This window comes from Polypterus senegalus, chromosome 4 (genome assembly GCF_016835505.1).
Source record: "Polypterus senegalus isolate Bchr_013 chromosome 4, ASM1683550v1, whole genome shotgun sequence".
In the NCBI taxonomy this organism is placed as follows: Eukaryota; Metazoa; Chordata; class Cladistia; order Polypteriformes; family Polypteridae; genus Polypterus; species Polypterus senegalus.
In genome coordinates this window covers 125,929,173-125,947,829 of record NC_053157.1, presented here as the reverse complement: position 1 = coordinate 125,947,829, position 18,657 = coordinate 125,929,173, and positions in this window count along the sequence as shown.

Genomic DNA, 18,657 nt, shown 5'->3' with positions numbered 1-18,657 from the left:
TGTTATATGGTTACATTGTACAGATAACGTACAACTGTGACCAAAAAGGTAATAAATGTCTTATCTTACCGAGAAGCCAGCCATCATGCACAGCACCATTTTCAAGTTTGTTCCCCACACTACTATATCTTAGGATAAATGAATCATGAGTTGAGCCAGGCCATCTTTAAACAACATTAGTGAGGTGCATTTTCACATCACTGATAATCTGCACATTAATAGAGTGAAAATGCTTTCTATTTACATGAACAAATTCATTCTGTGAAGGTGGTTTTATAGTAATGTGTGTGCAGTCAATCGCTCTGATTACATTGGGAAAACCAGACATTGCTGCAAATTGTGCTTTGATGTTTGCCTGTTCAACCGTAGTGTACGGAAATCTTATATATGTGCTTGACAAGCGGATAACACCATCCCATACAGTTGGCATGGCACGACTCAGTCATGACTGAGAAATACTGGATCGGCCAGCCAATTCATGCTGAAAAGCACCTGTGGCTAAAAACCCGAAAGTGGACAAAACTTGCAAAGGAGCAGGTAGAGCACAACTCCTCAAAGTCTGCCTTTATAAAGCTGCCACCAGTTCAGCAAACAGCTCCATGAGGATCACTCTTGGAAATCTAAACCGACTTAGAAGCCAGTCATAATCATGTGCCAAGAAATCATTACGATCTCAGAATACGCATTCTCTTTTAATCCTTCCATTTGCGATGTCCTCTAGCAACGCTAAAGCAGTCTTGGCAGTGGAATAGTTTGGCCATTCTGTGCACCATTATATTGTTACAGGTTGATTACAATCAGGTGCCTTAAATTTATGAAAATAAACGATTTGCGGTTAACTTCAGTGTATTTGATAAAGCCGCCGTCGTGGATGTGGATCTAAAAAAGAAAGAGAAACCACACAGGAACAGTAGCACTGCTTTGAAGCTGGGTGCCGCAAGTCTGCAAAACTGAGCATAGAACTTGCGTACGCCAGGGTATGAGCTACCATGGAAATGTGTGTGGCTTTACGGCAAGTTTAGGTTTTATACATTGCGATTTAAGCATGGAAACGTAACATTTATGTGCATATGCACCGTTTATACATGAGGCCCCAGTTCCTTAGTTTTGCTGATGTTGAGATGCAGACAATTCTCTTTCCAGTAAGAAACAAACTTGTTGACCTGAGTATACTCTATCTCATTTCCTTTATTAATAAACTCCATAAGTGCATAATCATCTGAATTTCTGCAAGTCACATGACCTGGGGCCTCATGCAATACGGCGTGCGTAGAATTCACACTATAACATGGTGTGCATACAAAAGCACGGACAAAAGCGGAAATGTGCTTACGCACAAAAAAATCCAGATGCATAAATCTGTGCGAACGCTAACTTTCACGTTCTTCCGCTCCACAAATCCCGGTCAGCGTGAAAAGTAATGCACGTGCATGCGCCTGCTGTCCCGCCCCAACTGCTCCCAGAATTACGCCTCTTTAAATATGCAGTTCAATATAAATAGCCCTTAAGCTCAGCCTTCTGTGAAAAGACAATGGCAAAAGCACAAGGGAAAATAGAAGAATTTCAGTGAATACCAAGTAGAAACAAAGAAAAACATACTATTTGTTGGTTTAAAGTTGATCAAGTGACATATTGTGTCGGAGAAACTGAAAAGCTGAAGTTCACAAAGTCGCACAGTGCCCGAAATAAAAAAGAAGTTGTCAGATATCAAAGTCGCCATGAAAAGGCGAGTCGTAGCCCACCATCTGAGTGTCATATGAGAGCTTATTAGGGTATAGAGAAAAAAAAAGGCACACAGTGGGAAAAAAGCACAAAATTTTAATCTCGAAATTTCCACTTTAATCACGTAGTTTATTTTGTCATTAAAGTAGAACATCATAAACTTCATCTTAAAATCGTTTAATTGACTAGTTTCTCAAATCCCATCGTAACTAAAGTAGCATGCTAAATGCTTTGTTTTGTATTTGATCTTCTATGTGCTCTATGTGCGTGAATCACTACGTGCTTCTGGGCTTTCTCTTCCTCTGAAAGGACACAGAATCCATTACATTCGTAATATTACAGCTCCCTGAATAATTAAAATACTGAGATGTATATGTGATTTCATTTTCATGATGATAGGAGTTAAAGCATGTTATTAAACATGGGAACACGGTGGCGCAGTGATTGTTCATGTCTCACGCAAGATGCTTGCTGCGCCATGCGCGCCCTTCGATGAAATACTTTATTGTAGCAGTACTGTCTTTTTCAAACGTACTAACCCCCAATTCCTGTCCTTACTTTTCTTTCTCCAAATACCCAATCACCACACAATCAGCTTTGTAATAGATGTTAAGCCATCTATAAGCTTAGAAACTTTTCAGGAACATTGAAATATCTTCGTAGTATGTGTTTAATTATTCTATCCATCTATCATTCCAGTGTCGCGCCAGTACCTGCAAGAATACAGTGCGAGGCAGGAACAATCTGTGAATGGAGCGCCAGCGCCTCAATAGTGCTGTGGCACCGTGTCCTCACATGTTTAATTATTAGCAATATAGATTATTTAAATGAAGTTAAAGTTTTATCTGTATAATATAATAAACATATTTTGCTGCATTTCATCTTAAAAATGATATTGGCTTCATATGTAAATACACGCTTTATAAAGTGGCTCAGGTTGTTCAATATTATAACTGTATCAAAAGTTTACAGTGAGGTAATTGTACTTAGACGTACAAACAGATCTACAAGGAGCACTTGATGGACTGATTGAGTATGTTTATAGTTCTTGGGGTGAAACTGTTTCTGAACCGCGAGGTCAGTACAGGAAAGGCTTTGAAGCATTCGCCATGTAAGAACAGTTCAAATAGGCAGCATGGCTGAGGCAGTACGTGCTTGATGCTGTATACCAATAATTATTTCTCTGATCAGCTGCTATAGAGCTGTGATTCCACACTCAGATACAGTAATATAAAAACTCTGACTGGTGCAATGAGAGTAATATGGAAAAAGATGATCCACTGTGGCAACCCCTAATGGGAGCAGCTGAAAGAAGAAGAAGAAGGTGCAGTGAGAGTAACAACGCTAAAGCAGCTATTGTATTTAGAATAGTTTGACCATTATGTGGACCATTATATTGTTACCGGTTAATTACAATCAGATGCATTAAACTAATAAGCAATATGCGTTGTTAATTTCAGTATATTTATAAAGCAGGGATGTGGATCTAAAAAAGAAAGGATAACCACACAGCAACAGTAGCACTTTTTTGACGCTGGATGCCACCAATCTGCAAAACTGAGTGCAGAACTTGCATACACCAGGTTATGAGCTACTGTGGAAATGTGCATGGCTTTACACCAAGTTTAAGTTTTATACATCACGATTTGAACGTAGAAACGTTCTTACGCAACATTTTTGTGTGTACGCACCATTTATACATGAGGCCCCTGGTGTCTATATTTATAATCTGAGATGTACAGAGTGAAGAGAAAATGAGACAGGACTGTTCCTTGTGATGTTCCAATGTTGCTTTTTCCTGCATAGAACACAGTACTTGAGTCTCATAATATGTAGTCTGCCTGACATATAGTTCATTGTCCACCATAGGCTCATCCACCTGCATTTCCGAGTTTACCCTTTAGCAGGGATGGCTGGATAGTATTGCAGGCACTGAAGAAATAAAAAACATAATCCTCACAGTTCTACTAGCTTTGACCTGGTGAGAATAAGCATTGTGGAGCAGACAGATAATTGTTACCTCCACTCTAATTTTTTTATGATAGCCAATCTGCAGTGGGTCCAGGTGGTCTACCATGAGAGGACTCATAGAGTCCAGGACTAGTCTTTCAAAGGTCTTCATGATGTGAGACATAAGTGCCACTGGTCTATAGTCATTAGATGAAGAGGCACCTGCCTTCTTTGGAACTGGAACAATGCAGGATGTTTTTCACAACAGCTGCACTTTTTTAGCCTTTGGCACAGATTAAACAGGTGACAAAGAACATCACAAAGTTGGTCAGTACAGGCCTTAGGAACTTGAGGACTGACTCCATCTTGTCTCACAGCTTTTCCTGTGTGTAACTTCATCAGTTGTCTCCTTACTTGGTCTTCAGTGATAGACAGCTCACACTCGTGGTCAGAGGTTGACTCGTCATTGGCCATTCTAGTTGATGTGGAAGAAATTGCTGATGTAGTAGGGATAATGTGGGGAGATTGGTCATATGGCAGTGGGAGGGAAAATCTATTTAAAATTGGTTCAGGACATTAGCTTTGTCCACATTTCCTTCTATCACCTGAGCCCTGGATTGCCTGATTATGCTCAGTCCATTCCAGATGCAGCTGTCGCAAAGTATGTTTGTGTATATTGTGGACTGTGCTCGGCAGTTTATCCTGGCCAAGACCCCCAAGCCACCAGATGGAGTCCTCCCTGCAATGTGGAGATGCCCCGAATTCCAGCAGGGCATCATGGACTTTGGAGTTGTAATACACAGCCCTGCTGGATAACGTCGGGGCTGCCAAGGGACGCTGCAGGGAGGCACAGAGACATTTGGTGTCCCTACAGCCCGGAAGTACTTGCAGGTCATGAGAACAGAAGGAATAAAGTGCTTCCGGGCTGAAGAAGAAAGAAAAGTTTTGATTTGACCCGGAAGTGCTAGGAAGTCACATGGACTGCAGGTTAAGGAGCACTTCCGGGTCGTGTACTATAAAAGGACTGTGCGAGCTCCCAGACGGCGAGTGGAGGATTGTGATTTATTGTTTAGAATTGTTTATTTGTGAGTATAGTGTGGAGTGGTGGTGCTTGGTGCACTTTATTATTATAATAAATAATAATTATTGATTTTTACCTGGTGTTTGGCGTGGTACCCCTACTGCCACTATATATATATATATATATATGTAAATTTGATGTTTGAATTTGTAAAATATATTTTGTAAATTATATTGTATATCATAATAGTTGTGGTGCAATCTTATTGTTGATAATGTTTTCTTTTCTAATTGTAATTTTATTTATTTTTGACCGCAATGTATTTGTACATAAGTTTACAAAGTTGGTCTGAATGGAAGGGTGCTGTGGTCACATAATAAGGTTCATTGGTGGAGCAGAAATGCATATAGTGATATACTTAATGGATGCTGAGCCGAAGAAATGTGTTTGTTTTAATAAGATAGACATGAGTGCAGTATCAGAGAGGCTGTAATAAAGACTCCTGAATTTTTGGTCAGAAGGCGTACACGGTATGTTTTAATTTTATTATCCTTACACCTGTGTAACTCATTTATTGTTTGATTTACTAATTTTATTTTAGTTTAGTTTTTCATGGTGTTTGAGAGCTGTAAAAAAGAGAGAGAGAGCAAATAAATTCTCTTCAAACATCAGCCTGAGCATGGTCTCATCTGTACCAGGAGAAAACTTTCAGGAGCAGCTACACCAAATATTCGTCATGTTATTCTGAGTGACTTTGTTTACTATTTTAGCTTTGTAAGCATCCTTTTCTTCAGTCAGCTTTTTCTTTAGCATATGCTGTATGTCCTTCAGAGCCTCATTGGATTTGAATTCTCTCTTTATTCATTCAGAAGACCTTTTAGCTCCTTAGTAACCCAGGGCTTGTTGTTTGGAAAAAAACATACTATTTTTGAGATGGTATTTGGCTTTTAAAATGGAGGGATGACACGTAGCTTATAATATAAGGAATAAGAATGAAGCATTGGTATAAGAGAGAGAGGGTGTAGTGGTGCTACTGGGAAATGAAACTTCAACTCCTAGCAGTCTCTGCAGTGCCTCTGATTTGTTGTCTGCTAAGGGTGCAGGGGCTGCTGGGGACAGGAAGGCCGGCACGATATTTAAAAGGGGGCCATTTCTACAGAGGGGGAAGTCTTTTTTGTTTTGTGTTTGGAGTTACATGGTTGTTTGTCTTCCTGTTCGGCTACCTGTGGATTCTTGTTTTGTCCTTGATCATCTCCTGTTTTGGGTGTATGGAGAGTCTGGTGTCTTCCTGCTGCATGAGGACTGTCTGAGGATTTGTTGTTGTCCTGCGAAGAAAGGAAGGCACCTGATCCCATTCACACGTCATCATCTCATTAGGAAATACCGGTAGGACTGACCTTTACATTCATATACAACATTCTGATCTCTGGACTATCTATCTCCATCATTTCATTTCACCATTTGCAGTTTTTCATGGACTTCATCATGTGTGATTTTTGTTTGCGGTTTGTTATTGCTTAATTTGTGTTTATTGTATAATAGGCAGAAGGGAACTGAGGTAGGATCATTGTAGTTTGCATATATTTAATTTATTATTGTTTAATACATTCTGCCATTTCTGTTTTATTACAGGTTGCTTTTTTGTGTGAGCCAGGCCAAGGCTGGGAGCATTCCTGGGATCCCCACTTAAAAGATAAATAAATCATCGTCATATTGACAGTGTAAATCTTAGTTTGTTTTTTTAGTCCGCTACAAGGGTTTAGGCAGTTCTGAAGCTGCAGTGAACCATTATACTGTCCAAGAATGTCAACAGAATGAACAATGCCTTAGATGTTTAAGAAGAATGGACGCTTTAAATTACATGGAAATTTACCTCTCTCAGTTTTACTAAAGTGATGCTTGCTTTTACACACACCGATTTGAATCGTTCAGGTTGTATCTTCTGCTTTTGACTTCTAGTATTTAATGCTTGGATTCTCTGCAAATGCTGTCAACTTAAACAATGATTAAACTCTGAATGTAATCTCAATGACACATGTCATGTTTATTGATATCATCTGCCCCGGTGCTGAATGTAATAGAGAACTGTGCTTGTTCAAGTGTTTTGTTATTTGTTTAGCTCTTTCAAATGTAGAGATCAGGAAAACATCCTGACAGAAAGACCTCCTGGTCTTTATTGTAATCTGGATTGCCTGATTATACTCTGTCCATTCATGTTTGTTCAGATCTTTCAGAGGGAGTGATTTGGGATGCTGAAGGATATTGAGCATCTTCACAGAGGAACCTCTTGTCCTCTGTTAAATAACTGGTTATTAAATCTGAGGTAGCCAGCCTTGGCCATCATATGATTTGAAAATGTAGCCATTCCAGGGTTAGCGATCTGAGCATCCTGACAGGAGCGTTACTTGTGAGCAGATCTACTTCTGGCCATTCCTAAGGTAGACTAGGTCCTTGCAGTCTGTAATGAGAAGTAGTAATAAATGAATGTCACATTGGTAGCTATTGCAGGGGTTTACATGTACATCAAGGCTAATACTTTATGTATTTACAGTATTAACTTGTCCACCAATATAAAAAGAACCTTAAAGTATCTTTCTTGTATGTTTAAGACACAAGCAAATTTTTTTGCTACCCAGCCATAAAAGTTTGTTTCCCATGGACTCAGAAGTTTAGCTATTGAATGTACTCTACAGAACCCGTTTCTTGTTAGAAGCTTTTCTTATAAGACACACATCAAAAAACATGTAAAAACACAGATCTGTTCTAGTACATTGCTGGATACACACATAAGGATGGGGTACCTGCAGCCATACAACACTTATCTACAGTGATATGTTTGAAGTATAGAAGCATTTATTTGTTTAGGCGGCTTAATAATAGGCTTTGAAACACAAATTCAATTTAAACACGTTTGGTGTTGTGAATGTGCCACAAACTACACAGCCAACTTAAAATATTACACAGTGCTCCCAGGAAGTTAATCAATTTAAAATAATTTTATAAAATCCAATAATAAGGTTAACATTCTTCATGCTTATTTGTAGGATTTAATGCAAAGTTGAAATAAAGAACAAATAATTCCCTCAGTTTTATAGTCATTTTTCTGTTTAACGAGTTGATGGATTTTAGTGTAAAGTGTAGAAAAAAAAAACCTCTATGACCTGTAATATTGAAAACTGTTTTATAAAACTGAAAGGAATGAGAGCAAGACTCATAAACAGAAACACAAGATAGCCCGGTGCTAGATGAATTTCCTTCCTTCCCTAGGAGACACCGCCATTAGTCCCCTAAGAATAAGTTATTAAAGCTGTCATGTGTGAGCACAGAGCTGTTCCCAGGGCACTGAATACTTGCATGGTTGAATAACCTGAAGTGTTTTACTTTTTATACTGTACAAGAAAATCACCTTGAAATAACTGTTGTTGAAGAAAGGACACAATTTAATAACCTACTTTATGTAGGTGGTACCATGGTGGTCATAAAGCAGGTTTATCAAGGTTAATTCATCTTGATGTTTAATCCATAAAAAGGTAACAAACATTTTTCTTTATAGATTGATTAAAAAAAAACAGTGGTGAAAATAAGGATGTTTAAGAAATGAAACCAAACTTCAAAGTTACTTCTGTGTCATTCTCCTTCATGCTGTATATGATTCCATGAATTTAATCCATATAAAAAATGTATTTTTTTTCTTTTATAGACTACACTAAAGCTCCTGCCTATTTATAGCTGATTTTATGTTATTAAGATAAGCATATAATTATTGACTATGAAGTATTATTTATTACAGTTCTAACAAATGTTATTTACATTTTTGTTGCCATGCCTGTATTTCATCCCACCTCCTAAGGAAGCAAGTGAAGATGGGAAGCATACTTAGATCCCTTAGAGAAAAGAAAAGGAACTCCAGAAGTTACACAATATGTCCCCTTCTCTTCCAGGGGAGCAAAAAACATTGAGATCAAAGGAACTACTCAAGAGGTTGCCTAGCACAAGAACATTTGCTACAAGAGTGCTGTGACATTTAAAACACACTCAACCATTAACAGCCTACAGAGGGGGGCTAATAATGCAAAGATGTTCTGTAGCCCAGTTACATGTGAAGAAGTCAAAGGCTATTCTTTAGCTCTTTTTTGTACATTTACATTACATTTATTCACCTAGTAGAATAATCACCATTGAGTAACATCAGTTTGGGGACTCTTTTGAAAGAAGTTTACACAATTATGCATCACAAGTGAAAAGCACCAAACCAAACAGAGTGACACAAGGATAATTACTACTAAAAACCAAGCATCAAAACCATGATCAATTTGAAAGATATTCACAGAACTAGAGAGCCTTCAAATGTTTTAGAACACACTGTGTGAGTCAATGGTTCAAATCTAGGCAGGCAGATATTTCCAGTAGCTAGGAAAATTTCACATGAAATCCCCAGACACCATTCACTAGCAAACCTGAGTGAGTGTGAAGAAGTGGAGGAATTTTTGAGTATCTTCTTATGCAAAGGTGATGACCCTTTGACTTCAAGGATTTGAACTTAATGCATGCTGCCACAGGGATATAGTGGAGTGACCTGAAAAGAGTTTTATGTGTCCATCTTGGCTGGCTGAATACAAGATGTGCCACTAAATTTTTAACCAACTTGAGAAGTTTGGAAACACATACAGGTACACCTTCCAGTAAGGAGTAGGATTAATCCAGATGTGCAGTACCAAAGCTTGAACCAGAAGTTGTGCTCATACTCCATCAGATACAGCCTGATCTTACAGATTTTATACAGAGTGAGTCTTCACATTTGTAGTCTACAGTTTTGGAGATATTTCCATATCTGAAGACTATTGTGTCTAATCAGGAAGGAAATAAACAGCATTGGCCAATTCCTAATTAAGGATAACTTTTGTAGAGCATACTGAAGAGACCACAATGCCAAAAATAAAATCTGTAATGCTAATGAAACTATAGAGAAAATATTTATAGGCATATGGCAACAACATTCATTGCACCATAACTTAAGCAAAGCAACTGTTTGTCTTGCGCAAGACCACATACTGTACTACCAATTATAATCACTATTCAGGCCCCCGAAATCTTTTTTTAATACATCCAATCTTTTAATGACATACTGAATGTATTCATTCTGTAATTTAAAGGTAAATGAAAACACAAAAATCTATCCAACCAAGATATCAAAACAGAGACAGAGCACAGCTTGACATCAGAAACAAACAAAAAAAAAACGATGAACACTGTCACCCAAGGCTTTCATTCAATTAAAGGAACTGACACCCTAATACATGTTTACACTTTGAAATGGTGGATAATTTGGATGCATATTAGACCACAACAGTGGAGACTCATTATGTATAGGTGGTCTTTTCCATGTACATTTTGTGTGCTTCCATCAATTCCTGACATATTTGAAATCACTCTTTTTTTTTTTTAATCTCAGACTATCATTCTTGGATATCTTCACGGTAAACCCAATGAACCTGTCCACTTAGGGCTTGTCTTAGTATTCCTGTTCCACTCTTAGTTTCTCTCTCTGCTTTCATGACTCTTTTTCAACAGAGTAGTATTTAATTACAATAATTGGCTATAAACATGCTTAGCTTTATTCAATAAATAGCAAAATACCCGCGCTTCGCAGCGGAGAAGTAATGTGTTAAAGAAGTAATGAAGGAGAAAAGGAAACATTTTGAAAATAACTTAACATGATTGTCAATGTAATTGTTTTGTCACTGTTGTGAGTGATGAGTGTTGCTGTCATATATATATATATATATATATATACCCACACACATATAAACATATATATATACATATCCATAATATCCATATATATATACATATACACATATACACATATATATATATACACACACACACACATATATATATATATATATATATATATATATATATATATACAGTGGTGTGAAAAACTATTTGCCCCCTTCCTAATTTCTTATTCTTTTGCATGTTTGTCACACAAAATGTTTCTGATCATCAAACACATTTAACCATTAGTCAAATATAACACAAGTAAACACAAAATGCAGTATTTTAATGATGGTTTTTATTATTTAGGGAGAAAAAAAAATCCAAACCTACATGGCCCTGTGTGAAAAAGTAATTGACCCCTGAACCTAATAACTGGTAGGGCCACCCTTAGCAGCAATAACTGCCATCAAGCGTTTGCGATAACTTGCAATGAGTCTTTTACAGTGCTCGGAGGAATTTTGGCCCACTCATCTTTGCAGAATTGTTGTAATTCAGCTTTATTTGAGGGTTTTCTAGCATGAACCGCCTTTTTAAGGTCATGCCATAGCATCTCAATTGGATTCAGGTCAGGACTTTGACTAGGCCACTCCAAAGTCTTCATTTTGTTTTTCTTCAGCCATTCAGAGGTGGATTTGCTGGTGTGTTTTGGGTCATTGTCCTGTTGCAGCACTCAAGATCGCTTCAGCTTGAGTTGACAAACAGATGGCCGGACATTCTCCTTCAGGATTTTTTGGTAGACAGTAGAATTCATGGTTCCATCTATCACAGCAAGCCTTCCAGGTCCTGAAGCAGCAAAACAACCCCAGACCTTCACACTACCACCACCATATTTTACTGTTGGTATGATGTTCTTTTCTGAAATGCTGTGTTCCTTTTACGCCAGATGTAACTGGACATTTGCCTTCCAAAAAGTTCAACTTTTGTCTCATCAGTCCACAAGGTATTTTCCCAAAAGTCTTGGCAATCATTTAGATGTTTCTTAGCAAAATTGAGACAAGCCCTAATGTTCTTTTTGCTTAACAGTGGTTTGCGTCTTGGAAATCTGCCATGCAGGCCGTTTTTGCAGAGTCTCTTTCTTATGGTGGAATCGTGAACACTGACCTTAATTGAGGCAAGTGAGGCCTGCAGTTCTTTAGACGTTGTCCTGGGGTCTTTTGTGACCTATCGGATGAGTCGTCTCTGCGCTCTTGAGGTAATTTTGGTCGGCCGGCCACTCCTGGGAAGGTTCACCACTGTTCCATGTTTTTGCCATATGGATAATGGCTCTCACTGTGGTTCGCTGGAGTCCCAAAGCTTTAGAAATGGCTTTATAACCTTTACCAGACTGATAGATCTCGATTACTTCTGTTCTCATTTGTTCCTGAATTTCTTTGGATCTTGGCATGATGTCTAGCTTTTGAGGTGCTTTTGGTCTACTTCTCTGTGTCAGGCAGCTCCTATTTAAGTGATTTCTTGATTGAAACAGGTGTGGCAGTAATCAGGCCTGGGAGTGGTTACGGAAATTGAACTCAGGTGTGATACACCACAGTTAGGTTATTTTTTAACAAGGGGGCAATTACTTTTTCACACAGGGCCATGTAGGTTTGGATTTTTTTTTCTCCCTAAATAATAAAAACCATCATTTAAAAACTGCATTTTGTGTTTACTTGTGTTATATTTGACTAATGGTTAAATGTGTTTGATGATCAGAAACATTTTGTGTGACAAACATGCAAAAGAATAAGAAATCAGGAAGGGGGCAAATGGTTTTTCACACCACTGTATATATATATATATACACATACATCCACATATATATATATATACATATATATATTGTGGAGGATGGCTGGCCGTTTATCCCGGCCAATACCCCCAAGCCGCCAGGTGGTGCCCTCCTTGCAGCATGGAGGTCCCCAGAAGACCATCAGGGCATCATGGACAATGTGGTTTTTATGCACAGCCATGCTGGATGCCATTGGGGCCCACAAGAGGGAGCTGCAGGGAGGACCGAGGACTTCTTCGTGCCCTATGACCCGGAATTTCGTCATAGGAAGACCGACTGGCTTCCGGGTTGAAGAGAAGAGCTTTTACCTGACCCGGAAGTGATTGAGAATCACATGGACTGGGGATTGGGAACACTTCCAGGTCAGGAGATATAAAAGGGCTGTGGGAACTCCCAGACGGGGAGCTGAGCTGGGTGGAAGGGTGGCAACGCGTCTGGGAGCTGGAGGATTGTATTATTGTGATTATTAGTGATTTGTATTGTGGAGGAGAGGGTGTTTTGTACACTGTGGCTGAAGAATAAAGTCGAATTGAAGACTTTTACCTGGTGTCTGGAGTCGTGGACAGGGGTTCAAGGGAGCGAAAGTGCCCCCTAGCTACCATAATATACATATCTACATATACACACATACATATATACACATAAATACACACATACATATACATACACACACACAAAAAAATATTATTTGTACAAAATCTTTATTTATCCATTCCTAAATAATTAAATGGGCAGGCTATTTCATATAAAATGGATGACTCCCGCTCTTATGTAGGCATCATTGTATAAATTTTTCTTCACCATACAAATGTAAAGAGTAAATTCGCCTTACATTCCAACCAAAGATATTTGTGTCGACTAAATAGAACTTGAAAAGATATATTTTTTCAAATGTGATTGCGCAATTCAGATCGAGTTGATGTGCACTACATTGAGCCCGCATGCTATTGTGGTTTCGCCTGTGTGCCTCAATAAGTCACCCTCTCCTCGCTCTTACTTTTTTACCGTTCATCTAATGAATACACTGAGTATGGCTTTACCAAAACAATCATTGATGGCGAATAAAATATCCATTATTCATAAAGCTTCAATTGGTGATCCATCTTTCTGCGTTAACCGCATATTTTTTCATACGTCTCAAACCAAGGGGATGCGAGAGTAAAATGAATCAGGAAGCGCGCATATATACTCAGTGCACCCCCTCTCGGGAATCGAACCTCGGACGTCGGCGCTAAAGGCGAAGCCTCTGCCATTGCGCCACAGTGTGTGGTTTGTCTATTTGAGAGTATGTAGATCAGGGTGTATATATATATATATATATATATATATATATATATATATATATATATATATATATATATATATATATATATATTGTGGAAGACTGCCGCTTCCGAGGCGGGCCGCACCCCCAGGCCGACAGGAGGAGCTCTCCCGACAGCGGGATCGTGCCCGAGGTCCAGCAGGGCCTTATGGACTCTGTGGTGTTTATACACAGCCCTGCTGGATACCTTGGCGCCACCAGGAGTCGCTGTGGGGGGACTTATGGGCTCTGTTGTGCCTTATGACCCGGGAGTACGTCACGGTCACGTGACAGGAAGGTATGGCGTGCTCCCGGGTTGAAATAATAGACTGATTGCCCTGACCCGGAAGGAATAAGGAACTGTGGATTGCTGGGACAGGAACACCTCCGGGTCAGGGGCTATAAAAGGACCGTGCCTCAGTCCAGACACTGAGCTGAGCTGGGAGGTAGAGGAGCGAGTGTCTGGGCGAGGAGGAGTGTTTGATTATTATTATTAGTATATTGTATATGAGTAGTGTGGAGGGTGCTTTGTGCACATTGTGTGAAGAAATAAAAGAGATCGTGGACTTTAACCTGGTGTCTGGAGTTGTACCTGAGGGTTCAAGGGTGCACTACTGCCCCCTATTGCCACAATATATATATATATATATATATACCCGAGCTTCGCAGGAGAAGTAGTGTGTTAAAAAAGTTATGAAAAAGAAAAGGGAACATTTTAAAAATAACGTAACATGATTGTCAGTATACAGTAATTGTTTTGTGAGTGTTATGAGTGTTGCTGTCATCAAGGATTTGATTATCATTATTTCTTTCAATCAGGTTCGTATTTGTAGGATGTGTTCAAGTTACATTCTGTGTTTGTCAATCGTTGTAAAGATAACAGGTTTCATTCATCGATTTGTTTCTTATTGCATCAATAAACAGCTTGTCTTCCTCTTTATCTGAGACGTGACACACTGCATGCACGTTTTTTTTTTTACACTGTCTTCCTTTAGCGGGACATTGACTTTTTCCACCGTGTGCTTTGTTTCCGCAGTAGCTGCACTTTTGAATATGCTTGTATGTATCACACGCTTCATATTTTTTTGCTGCCTTCTCAATTGTCTAATTCGGTTTTTGTTCAGCACTCTTTGGAACCGTTGCTTTTTGTCTGTGCACTGCGTCATTTCATGTGAGTCGCTCAGTGTACATGCATCGAAGGTTCCCAGCTGTGCTGGTGCCATCTCGTGCTATGTCCATGGCTGTATTTAATGTTAGCTAAGACCCAGCACTTAAAAGTTTCTTTCGCAGTTTCGCCGAGTTTGTGCCAAACACCACCCTGACCATCTCATCTTCCTCTGCATAAGCACAGTCCTTCACCCGTGAATATTTAATGGCAGTGTTTCTATTGGATTGCTGCTGACGGACGGCCTTATATGGGCAGGCACTAAATTACGTGGGATTCCACCGTGTGCTTTGTTTCCGCAGTAGCTGCACTTATGAATATGCTTGTATGTATCACACGCTTCATATTTTTTGCTGCCTTCTCAATTGTGTAATTCGGTTTTTGTTCAGCACTCTTTGGAACTGTTGCTTTTTGTCTGTGCACTGCGTCAGTTTACGTGAGCCGCTCGGTGTACATGCATCGAAGGTTCCCAGCTTTGCTGGTGCCATCTCGTGCGATGTCCACGGGTGTATTTAATGTTAGCTAAGACTTGGCACTTAAAAGTTTCTTTCGCAGTTTCACTGAGTTTGTGCCAAACACCACTGTGACCATCTCATCTTCCGCTGCATAAGCACAGTCCTTCACCCGTGAATATTTAGCGGCAGTGTTTCTATTGGATTGCCGCTGACAGACGGCCTTATATGGGCAGGCACTAAATTACGTGGGAGGCGTAACTCCGCCTCCCACGGGCATCGAAACAGAAGTCTATTATAGTATATGGACGAAAAAATAGGTTCCAGTTATGACCATTACGCATAGAATTTCGAAATGAAACCTGCCCAACTTTTGTAAGTAAGCTTTATGGAATGATCCTGCCAAATTTCAGCCTTCTACCTACAGGGGAAGTTGGAGAATCAGTGATGAGTCAGTGAGTGAGTGAGTGAGTGAGTGAGTGAGTGAGTGAGTGAGTCAGTGAGGGCTTTGCCTTTTATTAGTATAGAAAAATCTCTGCTGCTCTTACTAAAAATATAACAAGGCTGATGATTGCTTCTTTTTTTAAAAAAACTGATCCTTGAAACTGTGACTGCAGTGTACATTTCAATACACTTCCATTTTTGAAAACAATATATAACAGCCGACCCCTTCACCCAGAGTGGCAACTACACAACCAAAACTATTTACTTGACTAACCTGAGGGATTCTCCAGATAATAACAAGCCGTACTCCTTACAAACAGTCCTTTTTACAAGCAATGCAAACCAGAGATGTAAAATCAAGTGCAGATACATCGAAAGTGAATGAATATATATATACAAGGACAGACAAATACTCAATATTATATATATGTACACAATTCCCCTATCCCAAAGACACCAGTGAAAAATCTATACTAATAAAAGGAAAAGCTCCCACTCACTCACTCATCACTAACTCTCCAACTTCCCATGTAGGTAGAAGGCTGAAATTTGGCAGGCTCATTCCTTACAGCTTACTTACAAAAGTTGGGCAGGTTTCATTTCGAAATTCTACCCGTAATGGTCATAACTGGAACGTACATATACTGTAATAGAATGCAGCTCGATAGCCGTGTAAGGCAGAGTTTCTTATTAAAATATTTAACCAATCACATTTCATCTGTCATTTGTTGCCAGGCAGAGAGGCTTTCACAATCTGTTATGGAGGCACTCTAACACAGAATAAATGTCGATTAACCTGTTGCTTCAACCAATCAGATTTTGAGTTGGTGTCAGTAGGGCCCTCTAGCAGGTGTACGGCAATGTCACCATATTCAGACCCATTGATTGGATAGAACCCGATATGAGGAACTTTCCGAGGCCACTGAACGCACCTCAAACGCTCCGAGAGAAAGATTGTCGGGTGCACTACGGCCAACTCCATGGCAGGATTCTGGACAATATTATTTGCCAGACACAGACCAGATTTCAAGACCATGAAAACCTGATGTTTGTCACGCTCCTCGAGCCCCAGAATTTTCGGGAATACAAGAAAAATTTCACGCATGCAGCCTTCTCTACTTTAACACAAGAGCCACGGATCGCTTTTTGAGCTGTCTCGGCTATAAACAGAACTGACTGCAATGTACAGTATGCCATGGATGATTTTGCAGGAAAATCTCCCACTGATCTCCTTGACTTCCTTCATCAGAAAAATCTGAATGAAAGCATGGGGCAGCTGTTCACATTGGTATATTTGGCTGTGAGCATTCCTGTGTACATTGCTTCTGTCGAGTGGACATTTTCAGCCCTAAAGCGAATTGAAACTTATGCCAGAAATACCATAGGGCAGGTTCGCCTTTTTAGCATTAGCTTTGATGGCGATAGAAAGTGAGGTTTTGATGGAACTGACGCGCACGGATAATCCGTACGACAAAGTAATTTGAACTGTTTTTGAGGAAAGAGGACGATGGATTTTATTTACAAATAATCCGAATTTTTGGTGAGTAAAATGTTGCGATTTTTCAAAATAATATTGCAAGTTTATGAGTTATTATTAATGTTTTTTATGTGTGTCGCAGCTGTGGCTGCAGTAGAAAGGAACTTGTTCATCCCTGGTTTGTCTGTTCAATAAAGGCGTTTATTGTGGCTACAGGAGTTATCTTTTATATATATATATATACACCCCAATCTACATACTGTCAAATAAACGAACCGTGGTGCAACATGAGAGGCTTTGCCTCTAGTGCTGACGTCTGAGGTTCGATTCCCGAGAGGGGGTGCAATGAGTGTGTACGCCTGATGAGCCCAGAATTAGGGCGAACCACGTGCTGTGTACTGTTTGCATTATTTGACAGTAAAACTATTTCAGTATATTCTATATATATACAGTATATATCAAAGCTTCCTAATTCATTTTACCCTCGCACCCCCTTGGTTTGAGAAGAAGTATGAAAAAATATGAGGTTAACGCAGAAAAACATATCACCAATTGAAGCTTTATGAATAATGGATACTTTATTCACCATCAATAATTGTTTTGGTAAAGCCATACTCAGTGTAATCCTCCTTCCATTTTATAATTATTTCGCAACTAGCCATGATTAAATGAACGGTAAAAAAGTAAGAGCGAAGCGAGGGTGACTTATTCAGGTAGGCAGGCGACAGCTCAATAGCTCGGATTTGGATATAAGTAGGTTCTATTTAGTCGCCAGAAATATCTTTGGTAGGAATGGTAGATGAATTTAGTCTTTAAATTTCTATGGTGAAGAAAAATGTATGCAATGATGACTAAATTTAACTTACATTCCTACTAAACATATTTCTGTCGACTAAATAAAAATGACTTATACAGTAATCCCTCGCTATATCGCGCTTCGACTTTCGCGGCTTCACTCTATCGCGGAAGTTAAATGTAAGCACATCTAAATATATATCACGGATTTTTCGCTGGTTCGCCGCTTTCTGCAGACAATGGGTCTTTTAATTTACGGTACACGCTTCCTCAGTTTGTTTGCCCAGTTGATTTCATACAAGGGAAGCTATGGCTTAGAAGCTACCCAATCAGAGCATGTATTACATATTAACTAAAACTCCTCAATGATATAAGATATGCTTCCCGCGCGGTGCTTGAGATTGTTTGCTTCTCTCTATCTTTCTCACTCTCTCTGCCTGACGGAGGGGGTGTGAGCAGAGGGGCTGTTTGCACAGAGGACATGGACGCTCCTCTACAAAATGCCGCTTTATCGCGGTGCTTCTGTATACTTTAAAGCAGGTATTGATTTTTTGATTGTTTGCTTTTCTTAGCTATCGCTCTCTCTGACATTCTCTGCTCCTGATGGCGCTCCTTTGAAGATAAGATATGTTTGCATTCTTTTAATTGTGAGAAAGAACTGTCATCTCTGTCTTGTAATGGAGCACAGTTTAAACGTTTGACTAAAGGGTGTTATTTCATGTCTAGAGGGCTCTAATAATGTTAACAGGGTGGGAGAGTTTATAAGGGCTTAAAATATA